Source organism: Symphalangus syndactylus, chromosome 14, assembly GCF_028878055.3.
Source record: "Symphalangus syndactylus isolate Jambi chromosome 14, NHGRI_mSymSyn1-v2.1_pri, whole genome shotgun sequence".
Classification (NCBI taxonomy): domain Eukaryota; kingdom Metazoa; phylum Chordata; class Mammalia; order Primates; family Hylobatidae; genus Symphalangus; species Symphalangus syndactylus.
In genome coordinates this window covers 112121938-112139514 of record NC_072436.2, presented here as the reverse complement: position 1 = coordinate 112139514, position 17577 = coordinate 112121938, and the positions used below count along the sequence as shown (strand labels likewise).

Below are 17577 nucleotides of genomic sequence, written 5' to 3'. Positions count from 1 at the left end.
GTGAGATATTTCATTACAATTTTGATTTGCATTTCTGTAATGGTTAGTGATGCTGAGCATTTTTCCACATACCTTGTGGTCATTTGTATGTCTTCTCGAGAATTGTCTATTCAGATGTTTGCTCATTTTTATTTGGATTATTTGGGGTGGGGATTTGTACCAAGTTGTTTGAGCTCCTTACATGTTCTGGCAGTTATTCTCTTGTCAGGTGGGTAGTTGGCAAATATTTTCTTCCATTTTGTAGGTTGTCTTATCACTTGTTTGTGGTTGCCTTTGCTGTGCACACACTTTTTAGCTTGATGTGATCCCATTTGGCCATTTTTGCTTTGGTTACCTGTGCATTTGGTGGCTTACTCAAAAAATATTTACCCACACCCATGTCTCGAAGCATTTCCAGTGTTTTCTTGTAGTAGCTTCATTGGTCCTGGTCTTACATTAAATTCTTCAATTCGTTTTGATTTGATTTTTGTAGATGGTGAGAAATAGGGACATAGTGTTTGGTCTTCATTATGTTGATGTGATTTCTTGATTTGTATATGTTGAACCATCCTTTTATCCCAGGAATGATTCCCATTTGATCATGACAAATGATCTTTTTAATATGTTGAATTCGATTCAGTAGTATTTTGTTGAGGATTTTTGCATTCATGTTCATCAGATATATTAGTCTGAAGTTTTCCTTTTTCACTGTGTATTTGTCTACTTTTGGTATTAGGATAATCCTGATCCTGTAGAATGAGTTTCGAAGTATTGTCTACTCCTTGATTTTTTAGAATAGTTTGAATAGAATTGATATTAAATCTTCCTTAAATATTTGGTAGAATTCAACAGTGAAGCCATCAAGTCCTGGGCTTTTCTCTGGTGAGAATCTTTTTATTACTTGTTTTATAGCATTACTTATTGATTTATCCACGTTTACTATTTTTTCATGGTTCAATCTTTGTAGTTTTTTTATGTTCAGCAATTTATCCATTTCTTCCAGATTTTCCAAATTGTTGGCATAGAGTGGATAAAAATACTCTCTAATTTGCCTTTGAATTTCTGTGATATCTGTTTTAATATTTTCTTAGCTCTGATTTCATTTATTTGGACATTCTCTCTTTTTTCTTAGTCTGGCTAAAGGTTTGTTGATTTCGTGTATGTTTTCCAAAAGCAAGTTTTTATTTTGTATTTTGCCTCAATTTCATTTATTTCTGCTCTGATCTTTAGTGTTTCTTTTCTTTGACTAATTTTGGTGCTCTTACTTTTCTGGTTCTTTAAGATGCATTTTTAGGTTTTTTGTTTGTTTGTTTGTTTGTTTGTTTGTTTTTTCATGCGGAGCCTTGCTCTGTCCCTGGGCTGGAGTGCAGTGGTGTGTTCTTGGCTCACTGCGAACTCTGCCTCCTGGATTCAAGTGATTCTCCTGCCTCAGCCTCCGGAGTAGCTGGGACTACAGGCATGCACCACCACACCCAGCTAATTTTTGTATTTTCAGTAGATACAAGGTTTCACCATGTTGGCCAGGATGATCTCTATCTCTTGACCTTGTGATCTGCCTACCTCGGCCTCCCACAATATTTTTTTTCCTTTTTTGATACAGGCATTTATTGGTATAAACTACCCTCTTAGTACTGCTTTTGCTGTATCCCATAGGTTTCAGTATGCTGTGTTTCCACTAAATTTCCTTCTTAAAGTATTGAATTTATCCAGTAGTTGTTCAGGAGCACGTTATTTAATTTCCATGTATTTATATAGTTTCCAAAATTCCTCTTATTGATCTCTTCATGTTTTCTATTTTTTTGTGGTTCAATCTCCGTAGGAATTTTATGTCCCGGGATTTTTATGTCCAATAAATGCTTATTGATTTCTAGTTTCATTCGATTGTGGTCAGAAAAGATATTTGCTATGATTTGGATTTTTCTGAATTTCTGAGCCTTGTTTTGTGGCCTAACATATGGTCTACCCTGGAGAATATTCTATGTGCCAGTGAGAAGAATATGTATTATTCAGCTGTTGAATGAAATGTTTTGTAAATGTCTATTGATCAATTTGTTCTGCAGTGCAGATTAAGTCAGATGTGTCTTTGTTAATTTTCTCTCTAGGCTTTCTGTCCAATGCTGAAAGTGGTATGTTAACTTACCATTCCCAACTATCATTGTACTGGGGTCTGTTTCTCTCTTTATCTCTACTAATAATTGCTTTATATATATGAGTGATCCAGCATTAGTTATATATATATTTACAGTTGTTATATCCTCTTGCTGAATTGACTTCTTTATCATTATATAATGACTTTCTTTGTCTCTTTTTACAGATTTTGTCTTGAAATATATTTTATCTGGTATAAGTACAGCAATTTATGCTCTTTTTTGGTTTTCATTTGCATGACGTATCTTTTTCTGTTCTTTCATTTTCAGTCTGTGTGTTTTCGTAGGTAAAAATGAGTTTCTTATAGGCAGCATGTAGTTGGGTCTTTTTTAAAAAAAATTTATTCAGCTACTCTATCTTTTATTTGGAGAATGAAGTCCATTTACAGTCATTGTTATTACTGATAGGTGACGACTTACTACCGCCATTTAGTTATTTGTGTTTCGTTGTTGTTGCTGTCATTTTGTTAGTTCTCTCTTCCTTTTTTTTTTATTTCCTGTCTTCCTTTATATATAAGCAATTTTCTGGTAGTGTTTTAATTTCTGTCTTAATTTTTTTGTGTCTCTGTTAAAGGTTTTTGCTTTGTAGTTACCATGAAGCTTGAAAAAAAAATCTTATAACCAATTATTTTAAATTGATTAGAGCTTAACTCTGGTCACAAAGAAAAAACATTAAAAAGGAGAAAACTAAATTCTATACTTTATCTCCATCTCCTCCAATCTGACTTTTTGCTATCTCTATTTATGTCTTTTTTATTGTCTTTCAACAAACTGTTGTAGTTATTATTATTTTTCATAGGTTTGTCTTTTAGTCTTCATACTAAACATATGAGGGCTTTACACACAATTATAGTATTAGAATATTCTGTATTTATTTGTGTGCTTACTTTTTCCAGTGAGCTTTAGACCTTCAGGTAATTTCTTGCTGCACATTCGTACCCCTGTCTTTCATATTGAAGAACTCCCTTCAGCATTTATTATAAGACAGATCTGGTGTTGATGAATTACCTCAGCTTTTGTTTGTCTGAGAAAGTCTTTACTTCTCCATGTTTGAGGATAACTATGCTGGATACAATGTTCTAGCTTTGAAAGTCTTTTTCTTCAGCACTTTAAATATGTCATCCCACTCCCTCACGGCCTATAAGGTTTCTGCTGAGAAGTTTGCTGACAAACATTTGGACTCCTTTATATTTTCTTTGCTTATTTTCTCCTGCTACTCTTAGGGTCCTCTTTTTGTCCTTAACCTTTGACAATTTGATTATTATATACCTGTGGGTTTAATCTGCCTGGTGTTGCGTGACTTTCTTGTACCTGGGTATTCACTGGGTTTGAAAAATTGTTATTTTTTTGAATAAACTTTCTAATCTCTTTCTCTACTTCTTCTTCAAGGCCAATGACTCTTAGATTTGCCATTTTTAGGTTATTTTCTAAATATTACAGGCATATTTTGTTCTTTTTTAGCTTCTTTTTTTCTCTACAGACTGTATTTTCAAATAGCCTCTCTTTGAGCTTACTGATTCTTTCTTCTGCATGACCAATTTTGCTGTTGAGACACCCTGATGCATTTTTCAGTTGTTGATTGAATTCTTCAGCTCTGCAATTTCTGTTTGTTTGTTTTGTTATTATAATCTCTTTGCTAGATTTATGTGATAGAATTCTGAATTCCTCCTCTATGTTATCTTAAAGTTTGTTGAGCTTTCTCAAGACAACCATTTTAAATTGCCTGTCTGAGAGGTCACATATCTTTATATCTCTAGGATTGATCACTGTTACTTTATTTAGTCCATTTGGTGAGGTCGTGTTTTGCGGGATGTTCTCCTTGCATGAGGGCATTTGTTAATGTCTAATTTTTTTTAATATATAAAGGTGCTTTATTGTGTGGATAGTTGTTCAATTTGGTGTTCCTGTGGTCGGGGGTTGTGGGGAAGTAAATCTCTGGAATTTTCTATTTAGTCATCTTGTTCCACCTCATATATTTCATTTTTTTAAGAAAAATGGGTGGAAGTTGAAAGAGTTGCACAAGAGCTAAGTGAAGGTCGGCTGGAGTTACTGTCACCAAGCACTCTTCTAAGTTGCTTGAAAAATAGCGCAAGCAGTATTTCTTAACTGTTCATATAGGGGATCTTTCTTCCTTGGATAAACTCATGGTTGACATTGACATGGATTTGTTGCACTTCTGAGTGAAAAAAATGGGCATTTAACACAAAATAGATTACTCTTAGGAAATACTGGATGTGACTTTAGAAAGTGATCATGGTTCCTTCCAAAAATACTCATTATTAAATATAGTGTTATATTTCATTTCTGAGCAAAGAGATCTAGCAGACCTGGTCTGCTCTGGAGAAAAAAAAAGACAAAGGAGAGAATTTGAGGAAATCTCCCAGTCCCTTTGTAACTAACATAAGAGTTTATGCAAAACAACAATTATTCTAAACACCATAGACGGTGGGCCATAAGCCATCTCATTTCTCCAGTCATCTCTGTGGTTCAGCAAATTTCCCAGTTGCCCCGGGTATAGACCTTTTAGGGAGTGGAGTTATTCTTGCTAAGGAGAGGTCAGTGTTTCTAGGCTGGGCAAAACTGCATTGATCCTTAGGAAGAATCTAGACAAGACAATTGGCAATAAAAGCCATTTGCATCTGGGCAACACCTTTCCATCCTACCTTCCCCAAAGCACACTCAGCAGTATTTCCTCTTACCACTTAAATAAAAACTTCAACATGTGGGCACAAATTTTCCATTAAATATGCTATTTTTCCTTTGTTACCAACTGCACAATAACCATCAGAAACACTTACCTAATACTTATTTCCACGTTCCATGTACCATGTTCCATGTGAGCATGTTAGATCCACTGTCCAGTTTAATATCATGTGAATATGAAATACCAATTCCACTATTGTTATCATCATTTTCCAGATGAGGATACCAAAGCAAATGCAGGAAACAATGACGGCATGGTGACAACTTGCTTTAGACTACAGAGCAAGTAAGTGGCAGAGCTAGAATTAGACTCAAAGTCCATTAAACTCTAAAACTGATGATGCTCCTCAGGCTCCCCTTAGGATTTACAAAAAATGGCACTGTGACTAAGGAACCTTGTGTACATGCATGTGACTTCCCAGGTGGCACTTACCAACTGACCACCCTTACAAATAGCTGCTCCTTAAACACCCCATCTTGAACTTAGAGACACACACAATTGGTGGTGTCTGCACTGGGGAGGATGTACCTGGGGCAGAAGCCTGTTCAGGGCCTGGAGTGGGCTTAGTCACTTTGGCAAAAGTCTGCATGACTTTGGGTCCCCCTAAATGAATGGAGTTCGGGGGGCCAGGCGAACATTCCCATGACCCTGTTGACTCCTCATTCTTTGCGGGGGGGATGTGTCAGAAGAGGGTCAGAACTGGACCCTGACATGTATGGTCCTGGCCAGGAGCCAGGGCTTTTTGGCTCTGAGATCTCTTAAGCACTGGTTATAATTCCTCCCACATTACAAAGGCCCACAATGTGCCCCCACAGTGATGAGGGTCCCTGTTGTCCTAGACAGCATTATTCTCCTCGTACCTTTGGGCTTCATGCATCGTTTTTCAGGAGGTAGATCAACTGGAAGAAAAATTTTTACAGAGAAAAAGCAGAAAAATAACAACAAAGAGCTGTGTAGTCGCTTAAAAGACTGCAGCCATGAACATTTCAGAGTTCAGAGATCGTCGAAAGGAAACAGTAAGCCAAAAAACCTCTCCAAAAATTAATAATAAGGACAAAGCTGGTTCCCCTGATCCTTATGAAGGGGATGAGGAGAATGGATGGTGCTCTGTGCCCATTTAGAGGTCAAGTAGGTCAACAAAGGTCTGTTTTCCCTGAGTGGGGACCCTGGCACTGTGGTACTCACATCTAGCTCTTTCCTTAAACAGTTGGAAATTAGATACTTAAAGAAACTCCACCCAGTGGAAGTGGACGTGAGGTCACACCGAGGGTGACAGTCACAATTGACTAAAAGGGTAGGGAATTGATTTGAGGATAGCATATTTCAGACCAGAAGGAAGAGAATTGCTTAGCCAGCAGGTTTTTTTACTTAAAAAAAAAAAAAGGCTTATTGACTCTTAGGGACCTTATCTGAAAGTGAGATGACCATGTCTCCCTCCGCACAGGTCACCCATCTCGCTAAAAACCTCCTGCTTTGGGGCTCAGGTTGGAATGTCAGAAATGTATTAGTTGCCTTGAATTTTGAATACGTGTAAAGAAAGCATCTCTCATAGAATGTACCTTCACCAAGATGCAATGATTTCCTGCCCCAGTTGAGTGCTCTCCAAGAAACGTTGATGAAACATTTATCAGATGCGTGGAGTGAAGGTCATATGTAGCACACTTGGACAGAAATAAGCTGGATAAAGGAGGCATCATTCTCTATGCAGTTCCCTAACTGATCTGACCGTTCTAGGCAGCAGAATCTTAAGAGCAAAAGCAAGGTTGGTCCTGCCATGTTCGGGTGTTCATCAATAACAGCACATAAAGAAGTTCTTTCAACTTAGGATTTTATGCAGAAACAGTGAAATGATTAACATCTGAAGTAGCAACAATGCCATGTGTTTTCCAAAACTATTTTATTTTTCTCCTGGTTATACAGGTAGAGTGTGAATTGGAGTCTCCCTATGGTTAAGTTGAAGTTATGTGACTGTATTCTGGACAATAGAAAGTGGGTGTAAATTATATTAATTTATGCCAGTTCCAGATTTAGCCATAAACCACCTGTGAGACCCTTCACAGTCTCTGTTCTCCATCCACTGCGACCTTGGAAGCCAGGTTTTGAAGATGCATTATTAGAAGATGAAAGAGATTGCATCCCTGAGTGATTCATGATCATAGCATTCCATTCATTACTCTAAACCAAGCTGCAAATGAGCATGGAGCTTCTGTTGGCTTAATCCCCAAAAGCTGGAGTTGTAAAGGGCTTAGTCTTCCTCCATAATACAACTTAATCCAAGTCTACTGAAATAGAAGCATATTTATATTCTATAAAGTTAACATAAGCATAACTTGATACTATAGAGAGAAGTTTTAATATTAATAGCCAATCTGTCATTACTAAACAACTGGTGAAAAATAAGCCAGTGAGGCCGGGCACGGTGGCTCATGTCTGTAATCCTAGCACTTTGGGAGGCCGAGGTGGGGGGATCGCTTGAGGTCAGGAGTTCGAGGCCAGCCAGACCAACATGGTGAAACCCCATGTCTACTAAAAATACAAAATTTGCCAGGTGTGGTGGCATATGCCTGTCATCCTAGCTACTCGGAAGGCTGAGGCAGGAGAACAGCTTGAACCTGGGAGGCGGATGTTGCAGTGAGCTGAGATGGTGCCAGTGCACCCCAGCCTGCAACAAAAGCGAAATTCCATCTAAAATAATAATAATAATAAAATAAATAAGCCAATGAGGTCTGTTGCATCATACCTGTTCTGATTTGAATAGCATGTCCCTTTTCCAAAATTTCCCACCATCTGCAGAGTATTGTATTCAGGTTCAACACAAGCTGGTAAGGCACCTAACTACCTTGTAACCAGTTTCATAATAATTATTATTTTCTCCCTGAAAATAGCCTGCTTTGGACACAGGTGCTCCACTGAATTTTTTTTTTTTCTTTGAGACGGAGTCTCACTCTGTCGCCCATGTTGGAGTGCAGTGGCGCGATCTCGGCTCACTGCAAGCTCCGCCTCCCGGGTTCATGCCATTCTCCTGCCTCAGCTTCCCGAGTAGCTGGGACTACAGGCACCTGCCACCACGGCCGGCTAATTTTTTGTATTTTTAGTAGAGATGGGTTTTCACCATGTTAGCCAGGATGGCCTCGATTTCCTGACCTTGTGATCCGCCCGCCTCAGCTTCCCAAAGTGCTGGGATTACAGGCGTGAGCCACCGCGCCCGGCCTCCCACTGATTTTTCTGAGGATGCCTCTGTGATGTCATACAATGTGCCAATTTCCATCTTATGTCCTAAAATCCATCACCCTACTTTTGAGAAATATTGTCACTCTGTAGCTAACTCTCTGCTCTAAGAACTCAACGTCCCCAAGCCAACTTCCCGAGTTCCTGCTGGTATTCTCTATTCTTTCCGCTGCACAATGGGACATGTGGTTTTATTCCCTGAAAAGTCACTTCTGGATGGATCCAGTCTGAAGATGGTTCTCCTGCTGTATAGAAACCTGGATGTCGTGAAATTGCCTACGGGCAGCTATTAAACAGCCTCCCTGAATTTAGCAGATTAGGATTTTAGTGAAAAATTACCACATGGCCACTGCTTGTGGGTAGAGTGTTCTTCAGAAAAAACGTTAAGGGTTAAAGACCGCAAGTCATGAAATGGACGTGACAAGATGAATGTCACTGCGTCATTTCCCAAGCCACGATCACCATAGTTCACCAGAACTTAAATACAGCAGATGATATTTATAGTCGTTGGTGTAACACCTTGCCTTCAGGGTGGTGAGGTTCCGCTTTGAGATGTATTCCAGAATGTCACAATGTTAAGGGGTCCTAGGTGTTGTTAATATCAATTTTATAATTTTTAAGACAAAGAAAGTGAAGCATGTTGAAGGCAAGAGAAATACTAATGGTGTCAAGTTGGTATTTTAGAGAGAAGCAGTCATTTCATTATCAGTTATTACCTATGCTGGTTGTGCAAATTTAAGCAAATTATTACACTCAGTAGGTGCCATTTTCTGTGTCCATAGACAGTGGGGGCTGTTTGACTCAGAGCTGTGCCCATGTTTGCATTAAAGGCATTTTTACATTTGTATGCATTGGTACGAGTTGTCTGTTTCTTTTGCCCATTTTCATCCTTTTCTTTCATTTTCTCCATGTCTTCGAATTTTCACATTAATTTACATAGAAGTCGGCATAGTAGTCTCACAGTTTTTAAAAAAATCTTCTGTTTTAATGGTGATCCTCTTGTAATTTCTTATTTTCTGTCTTTGTGCTTTCTCCCCGCTTTTTCTTCATTAAGTGGTTAGCTACTTTTTTTCTTATTTTCAAAAAATATCCTTAAAACATATGATTTGGTTTATTAATTAGATCTATAGTTATTCTCTTCCCTAACTTATTGATTTCTGGTCTTCCCTAACTTACTGATTTTTTACGTTTATGAATCCTTTCTTAAGTTTTTTTGTTTGTCTGAATTCACTGTTATTTTTCTAAATTTTTGAGTTGGAGATTTAATAAACTTATTTATATTTTTCTATTTTATTGAAATTTTTCATGCTATGAATTTTCTTCTGGTTCTGATTTAAATGTGGCTCTTAGATTCTGGATTTTATTTTATTCTATTATTATTATTATTATTATTTTCTGACAGACTCTCTCTCTGTCACCGAGGCTGGAATGCAGTGGTACGATTTTAGCTTACTGCAACCTCTGCCTCCAGGGTTCCAGCGATTCTCCTGCCTCAGCTTCCCGAGTAGCTGGGATTACAGGCACCCGTCACCATGCCTGGCTCATTTTTGTATTTTTAGTAGAGATGCGGTTTCACCAGGTTTGCCAGGCTGGTCTTGAACTCCTGACCTCAGGTGATCTACCCACCTCTGCCTGCCAAAGTGCTGGGAATACAGGCATGAGCCACTGTGGCTGGCGCCCTCCATCGTTCTTTTTGTTTGGTTTGCATCGTAGTTTGCGAAGTGTGGTTCTCCTTTCCTAATTAGCCTCTATTCCTCTGAAACATTGTTTTCCCAACACTGCCTTCTCCAATTCAGCACATGTTTTTAATTCTCTTTACTGTAGTTAGGACTCTGAGCTTCCCGTTCTCTCTGTCATTATTTTCACTTGTATGGTGGGTGTGATTTCAGTTCAATCTTGGCTCTCCATCCCTCTTCTTCTTCTCCTGTGACTCTAGACCCTCCTTATTCTTGTCAAAAGCTCAGGATGGGAAATAGGAAAATAGTTCTGCTAGAGGGTGGTATTTATTTTCAAATCACAGTTATTTAACTTTATAGTTTTATGTGTGTCATCAAATTATGGTAAAGGATGGTATTTGTGTGGTTTATTTGTTCCTGTTTATCTTTTTTTTTTTGAAATGGGGTCTCACTGTGTCACCCAGGTTGGAGTGCATTGGCATGATCTTGAGTCACTGCATCCTCCGCCTCTCAGGCTCAGGTGATCCTCCCACCTCAGCCTTCTGAGCAGCTGGGACCACAGGCATGCCACCACCATACTTGGCTAATTTTTGTATTTTTTGTAGAGATGGGGTTTTGCCATCTTGGCTAGGCTGATCTCAAACTCCTGACCTCAAGAGATCCTCCCGCCTCAGCCTCCCAAAGTGCTGGGGTTACTGGTGTGAGCCACCACACCTGGACTGTTCTTGTCTCTCTTTATAGAGTTGTGAGAAGATGCTAGGAGATTCTAGCTGCCATTGACTCAGCGGCATGGAAATTGCTTTTCTTTGTTAATACATTAATTATGTATGATTAGTTATTGATTATTCATGTTAAAATATTTTGCGTCAAATATTTCTCTTTCCAGGCAGGACTGGCTGTCTAATAGGTGCAGCCCTGTGACAATGAAAGTTCAGGACCCCTTCCTAAAAAGTGGTTAAGAATTTCAAGATGGCAAAAGTAGAGCATCAGGCCAGGCACAGTGGCTCCCACCTGTAATCCCAACACTTTGGGAGGCCGAAGTGGGTGGATCTCTTGAGGTCAGGAGTTTGAAAGCAGCCTGGCCAGCATGGTGAAACCCCATCTCTACTAAAAATACAAAAATTAGCCAGGTGTAGTGGTGCGTGCTTGTAATCCCAGCTACTCAGGAGGCTGAGGTAGGAGAATCACTTGAACCTGGGAGGTAGAGGTTGCAGTGAGCAGAGATCACGCCATTGCACTGCAGCCTGGGGCAAAGAGTGAGACTGTCTCAAAAAAAAAGAAAAAAAAAAAAAAAAGGTAGAGTATCAAACCAGGTGCAGGAACCTTTGAGTGGTGTCCCTGTGTGTACACAGTCATACCTCCAGGAAGGTGGTACTGGTTCAATATTTTTATGTATTAAGTAACTCCTGTTTAGTAACTTTATATGTGTTAAGTTATCTAATACAGAGATAAAGAGAGACAGAACTGGAGAGCCGAATTCTATTTCCATACGTGTCATGGATTTATAGTCTGACTTCGAACCCTGGAGTTCTGTTTTCCTACATGAAAAATGAAAGATTTTACCCTGAATTGTGTTTCACAAACTATCACATATATTACTGATAATACCTAAATACATTTTAATAGTGGTATTAATTATATCACATAAATAGAAAAAAATTGAAACACAGAAACTGTGCTTTTTCTGTATATTCTTTCTTAGCAGGTAGTTAAAATGAGTAATAACAAAACAAGGTCAATTCTAAAGCACTATTGGAGAATTATAAGTACAGGTGATATTTAGATTTTGTAAGAATCGTGAAGATTACATAAATACATCTAAAGTTTGGAAAACGTTGCCCAGGATGATCCCTAAGGACGCTTTCAGGTCCTTTCGACGTTTTAGGATTCTATAATTGCATATCTTTATACAGAATTAGGCATATTTTTGATCTGTCAAATAGGGAGATTTAAATATATAATTAAAGGTCAACGTGTTCACACCTTCCAGAAAGACTGGGGTGAGATGAATTCCATATTTTTGTGTCATCTACCACCACAAATTTTATTTCATTTCATATAAAGATTAAAAACTGAGATGTCCCCATGTACACTCAACACCATTTAGTACTCAGCCTCCTACTAGCAAGTCAGGGTTGCAAAAAGCCTTCATGTAACATTGCTATCTATGGTAACTTGATGTCAAGTCTTTTTCACTTCTGGTTTTCATGTCTGCTGTGTCTGACACTCTAAAAAATTCAAAATAGGTTGTTCTTGAAGAGGATAAAAATAGAAGTGATGGACCGGCACGTTGGCTCACGCCTGTAATCCCAGCACTTTGGGGGGCTGAGGCAGGTGGATCATGAGGTCAGCAGTTCAAGACCAGCCTGGTCAAGATGGTGAAACCCTGTCTCTACTAAAAATACAAAAAATTAGCCGGGTGTGGTGGCAGGCACCTGTAATCCCAGCTACTAGGGAGGCTGAGGCAGAGAATTGCTTGAACCCGGGAGGCAGAGGTTGCAGTGAGCCGAGACTGTACCACTGCACTCCAGGCTGGGTGACAGAGTGAGACTCCATCTGAAAAAAAAAAAAAAAAATATGCCGGGCGCGGTGGCTCACGCTTGTAATCCCAGCACTTTGGGAGGCCGAGGCGGGCGGATCACGAGGTCAGGAGATCGAGACCACGGTGAAACCCCGTCTCTACTAAAAATACAAAAAATTAGCCGGGCGTGGTGGCGGGCGCCTGTAGTCCCAGCTACTCAGAGAGGCTGAGGCGGGAGAATGGCGTGAACCCAGGAGGCGGAGCTTGCAGTGAGCCGAGATCGCGCCACTGCACTCCAGCCTGGGCGACAGAGCAAGACTCCATCTCAAAAAAAAAAAAAAAAAAAAAAAAAAATAGAAGCGATGATGCTGTACATCTGTTAGCCACTTGGATGCTATCTGCCAGATCGCACAAAAGTTCGTGATACATCTGCTGTCACCAGATTTGGGTGTTATTTTTTAAGAACCCCAGAAATTAAAACAGATAATATCCTGTTGATCAAACAGTATAATTTTTAAAAAGGTACTGTTTGTTAATTTTAAGAACATTCCAGTAGACCGATTGGAGTAGAAATGTGGTCCCCATGTTAGGCTTAGATTTTACATACGATTTTTAAAATGAAATTTGATTGGAGAAGTTGAATTTTTTTTCCAAAATATTATTTTCTTCCATTGAGATTGATTGGACTCTATAGGTTCTCTGCAAGAGGGCAGGACTTTCTTACCTGTTCTTAATGCAGAATTCTCTGAGAGAAATATCCCTTTATCTCAGTGTCTCAGTGGACATTGTTGGTGTTCCTGAGTGTCTTGACATTTTGGCCATTTCCAAACATTTCTAGGTCTTTGTTACTGACCTGCCTACATTTCAGCTCTTGGCCCTTCCCTTTGTTTTGAAATGACTCATTCTTCACAAGAGCAAACTGAAAACTTTACTGTCAAGCAAAAAAAGAAATCTTGAGCCAAAGTATTATAACTTGCTCTGTAGGAAATGAAAACAGTGCATTGGCCATCTTTTCCCCCTGTTGTTAGAGTATATTAAATTAAAATAACACAGCAAGAAACATTAATTTCCATGATTCATTTTAGATTTATGTTGGTGTATGGATTTGGTTGGCTGTTTCTTTGGTTAGGAGAAGGTGGTGTATTAAAGTGGAGGTCTGGTATAGCTGATGGGAATGAGTTTTTTTAAAAAGGTTATGAAAAATCTATCTCCCTCTTGAGCAGTAGTCCAGGGGAGTGATCACAATACTGAGATATAAACAAGAGGGTGGTAATACAGCAAGCGGCGTATGATTCAATAACTCCACCAGACTGCCTTATTGGTTAGGTAATGAAGCATGCTAGGGAATTTCTACCAAACAGGAGTCAACACACTGCCCAATAACGTCTGAAATGACTGAACTACAAGTTTAGGAAGCATGGGATGAGGTGTACTGTTAAATTGCTCCTACGCTGGGAAGTGTTCCCTAGGTTCTTCTCATCACTACCTGGAGAAGTTGATGTGGGATTACTTGGAAAAGGCTTAGGACTTTTAGGTCCTCTCAGAGCTCTTCACATTACCCCATGTTGTGTGTTGTTTTTTAGCTCTTGATTTTTTTTTTTTTTTTTACCATGGAGGCATTCAAACCGGGCTAATACAAACATGAGGCATTCTCAAACTACAGGAAATTGCTTTCCTTATCTACGCTCTTAAAAAAAAAATGGTGTTTAATTACCTGCTGCTTTTCTATTGCTCAGATTCCCTTCAGGATCCAGGGGGAGGGATGGGAGAGAAGTTTCCTTTGCGATTTAATGTGATTATTCATAATGACTACATATGGTCATTTTATAAGTTCCTAATTATTTTAAGTGATTGGTGCATGGTCATTTGCATAGGCTGTTTAGCAGAACACTCATTCAGTGACCTACATATAAATCATGGAATAGTTTCTAGGCATGTAAAGCAGGTGAGAGAAACCAAACCCTTCCCCCCATCACCTATGGTTCCAATGTATGCATCCCAGAATGTTTAATGTAAACCATAATAGCAGCTTGGATCCAGCATTCTTCATACAAATGTGTGGTTGATGTAGGGAAACATGTTTAATTTTTTCTTTCAGTAGCAGATGGTACATGGATTTTTATTTGATGCAGGCACTACTTTCCAAGGTAATTGTCAAGGGCTTTTATTCCCCCTATGAAAAAAAATGGAGGGAAGGCCTCTGGATCAACCCATTCGTTTCACAGTTGAGCAAACTGAGACCTCAAATATTGAGTAGTTTTCCCTAAATCACCAGTTTTTAGACAGAGTGAGGGCTAAAACTCACATCTCCTGACAGTCAGCTTAATTCTCTTTTCTTCATACTGCACATTTTCTCTTGATAGTTGATGTGATATATGTCACTTTAAAAAAATGAGTTTCCATTTCTGGTTCTATTTTATCTACTTTCCTCCTCAGAAAGCCAAGTTCTGTTGATTCATAGTAAGGACCAGATATTTCATGGTGCTAATTCCAAGTTGGGTATAATTTGTGACTTCTAGGTTACCCACTTGTGTCCACAAACCACCTAAATTTTTTAAATGTACACAGTCACCTTAATAGAAGGGGCCTCGAGAGCTCATCTAATTCAGTGATTTTTCCAACACTGGTTTCAGGGCTGCTGATGTGCTACTCCATTTCAACCAAGTCCACAACAAAATAAGAAAAAAAAAATCAGTGCTGGAGAGTTTTGTTCTCAAGTTAAATTAATTTCCTTTTTTTTTAAGTTACGTCTTTATCAAATGTTGATGCTTAAAGAGAGCCATTGTTGGCTGGGCACGTTGGCTCACGCCTGTAGTCCCAGCACTTTGGGAGGCCAAGGTGAGCGAATCACGAGGTCACGAGTTCGAGACCAGCCTGGCCAATGTGGTGAAACCTTGTCTCTATTAAAAATACAAAAATTAGCCTGGTGTGGTGGCGGGTGCCTGTAATCCCAGCTACTTGGGAGGCTGAGGCAGGAGAATTGCTTGAAACTGGAAGACGGAGGTTGCAGTTAGCCAAGATTGCACCACTGCACTCCAGCTTGGGTGACAGAGTGAAACTCCATCTAAAAAAAAAAAAAAAGATAGTCGTTGTTGCTTTCTTTTATTTTCAGGAGAAAACCAGAAATGACGCATGTATGTTAGCTTTCCACAAAATCACCCCCTGCCTTCCCCTTCCTTTTATGTTCTCATGTTTTTATTGTGAACCCAAACATTGAGAAACATTGGGATAAGGGAATGTTATTTTCTAGGGAACCAAGGTTTTAAAATATCATGGTTAGTGTATTAGTCCATTTTCATGCTGCTGACAGAGACAAACCTGAGATTGGGCAGTTTACAAAAGAAAGATGTTTATTAGGCTTACATATCCACGTGGCTGGGGAGGCCTCACAGTCATGGCAGAAGGTGAAAGGTATGTCTCACATGGTGGTGGACAAAACAGGAGAGCTTGTGCAGGGAAACTCCCGTTTTTTAAACCATCATATCTCAAAAGACTTATTCACTATGAAGAGAACAGTGAAGGAAAGACCCACTCCCCATAGTTCAGTCAACTCTGACTGAGTTCCTCCCATGACACGTGGGAACTGTGGGAGTTACAATTCAAGACGACATGTGAGTGGGTACACAGCCAAACCATATCAGTTACTATAGTCATTTTTTGGCAAAACCAAGAAATAGCAAATTTGAGCCCAATTCCTTAAAACAGATAAAGCACCGTACCCCCCACTGCCAAATCAACAGTCACTCTTCCTCTATATCATTTTCCATTTTCAATAAATAACTCTTTCATCCACTGTAAATAACAGAATAGATGTTGTCTATGAATTTACTGCTTAATATTTCATTTATCTACTTCCTTCTACCTTTATTCATATCTATCCTAAACACCCTACAAAGGAACTTTCTCTCTCTCGTTAAAAATTCTCTTGTAATTCTTAAACATGTACAGATGTTACCAATTGGTAACAGATTATTTTTTGATGAACTTTCTCTCCTGGGTACACATTTATAATCCTAAATGCCCCATGAAGGTGGGCCTACATCTGCCTTCCAACGTCTTCTGTGTCCCTTAGCCATAAATATCTACATTGTTTCTTTGATAAATTTTGGGAATGATAGAGAGGAGACAATAAGTTGTATGATGACTGCTTGCCTTGTTCTTTGTTAAATGTACCTATGTCTCCACCCCCTTTCCTCCACATCTCAAATTGGAAATCATTGAGTACTAGGAGAGAGAGGAAACAGGGCATTCCTTAGTGGGAAAACATAAGATGCCATGGGCAATCTAAATGTCAAGATTTGGACTGCTGGTCTGAAAGGTTTCCACTCTGGGTTGCTCTAGTGAAGCAAATAAACAGAGTAACACATCGATCCTCCCGCAGGTAGAAGGCTCTGCTGTTCATCGTTTTACTACTCTGCAGATTGGCAGCAGTAGCAGCAGCATTTGGTAGCAAGGATGAGTCTGAATCACCTATGTTTACTAAGGAATTTGTCCAAGTTGGCTGTGCCTTTGACGGATATTGTTATTCCTCCATAACGCTGTCCTTAGGATCCTGGAAAATCTCAGAAATCTCTATACAAAGTTACTGTTTGGGAGCAATGAATGTGGGCAAAGGTGAAAATCATGAAGCATAGAGTGGAGATTATCAACAGGTGGTCGAAAGAGAGAGTGAGAGAAAGGGGGAGCGAGAGAGAGATAGAGTTGCTTTGTTGCCCAATAGCATGAGGATAAAACAGTTAAACACATATATCCTGTTTCCCCCAACACAAGCCTAATGTTGCTGATTTCAGGTTCCTCTGACATCATTCAGTTACTGCACCTATTATATTACAATGGGAGTAAAAGAAGCATTTTCAGTTTTCATGAAAGAAGAAATAAAACAGCAAGAGCATTAACAATGGCATATTGGGCTTTGTAACTGTTCTCCTTGGTTCTGGAAAAGTCCTAGAGATTTATGAGTAAATTGGACCATTCCAACTTTAGGCATTAAAGTTCTGGTGTTTCCAAACCATGTTGGCTCTTGGGGTCCATTATACCTGGTTTTATGATGTTTAAAAATCCAATATCATTTGGTAAGAAGTAACACAACATTATGTCTGCAATCATGAGCTCTAGAACTACTCGACTTGAGTTTCTATCCCATTTCTACCAACTGGTAGCTGGCTGACTTTTGGAAAGGTACTTAAACTTTCTGTGTCAATTTTTTCTTATCTTTGAAATGGAGGTGATGATGATGGTGATCACGGTGATGGTGTTAGTGATGATGATGATGATGGTGATGAAGTTGATAGTGATAAAACCCAACACATAGGGGATGTTAGA

The 17577-nt window shown here is 39.2% G+C and overlaps 1 protein-coding gene and 1 long non-coding RNA gene across 21 annotated transcripts in view; both read left to right on the top strand.

Annotated features, from left to right (window-relative positions):
- Nucleotides 1-17577, top strand: part of RBFOX1 (RNA binding fox-1 homolog 1) — a 2507416-nt gene that overhangs the window by 1566864 nt on the left and 922975 nt on the right. The gene's annotated exons all lie outside the window — the stretch shown is intronic.
- The window catches only part of LOC134732523 (uncharacterized), a 112416-nt gene continuing 101045 nt past the window's right edge, over nucleotides 6207-17577 (top strand). Inside the window, exon 1 of the long non-coding RNA XR_010115796.1 lies at nucleotides 6207-12235. This is a non-coding gene — a long non-coding RNA (uncharacterized lncRNA). The remainder of the gene's footprint in view (nucleotides 12236-17577) is intronic.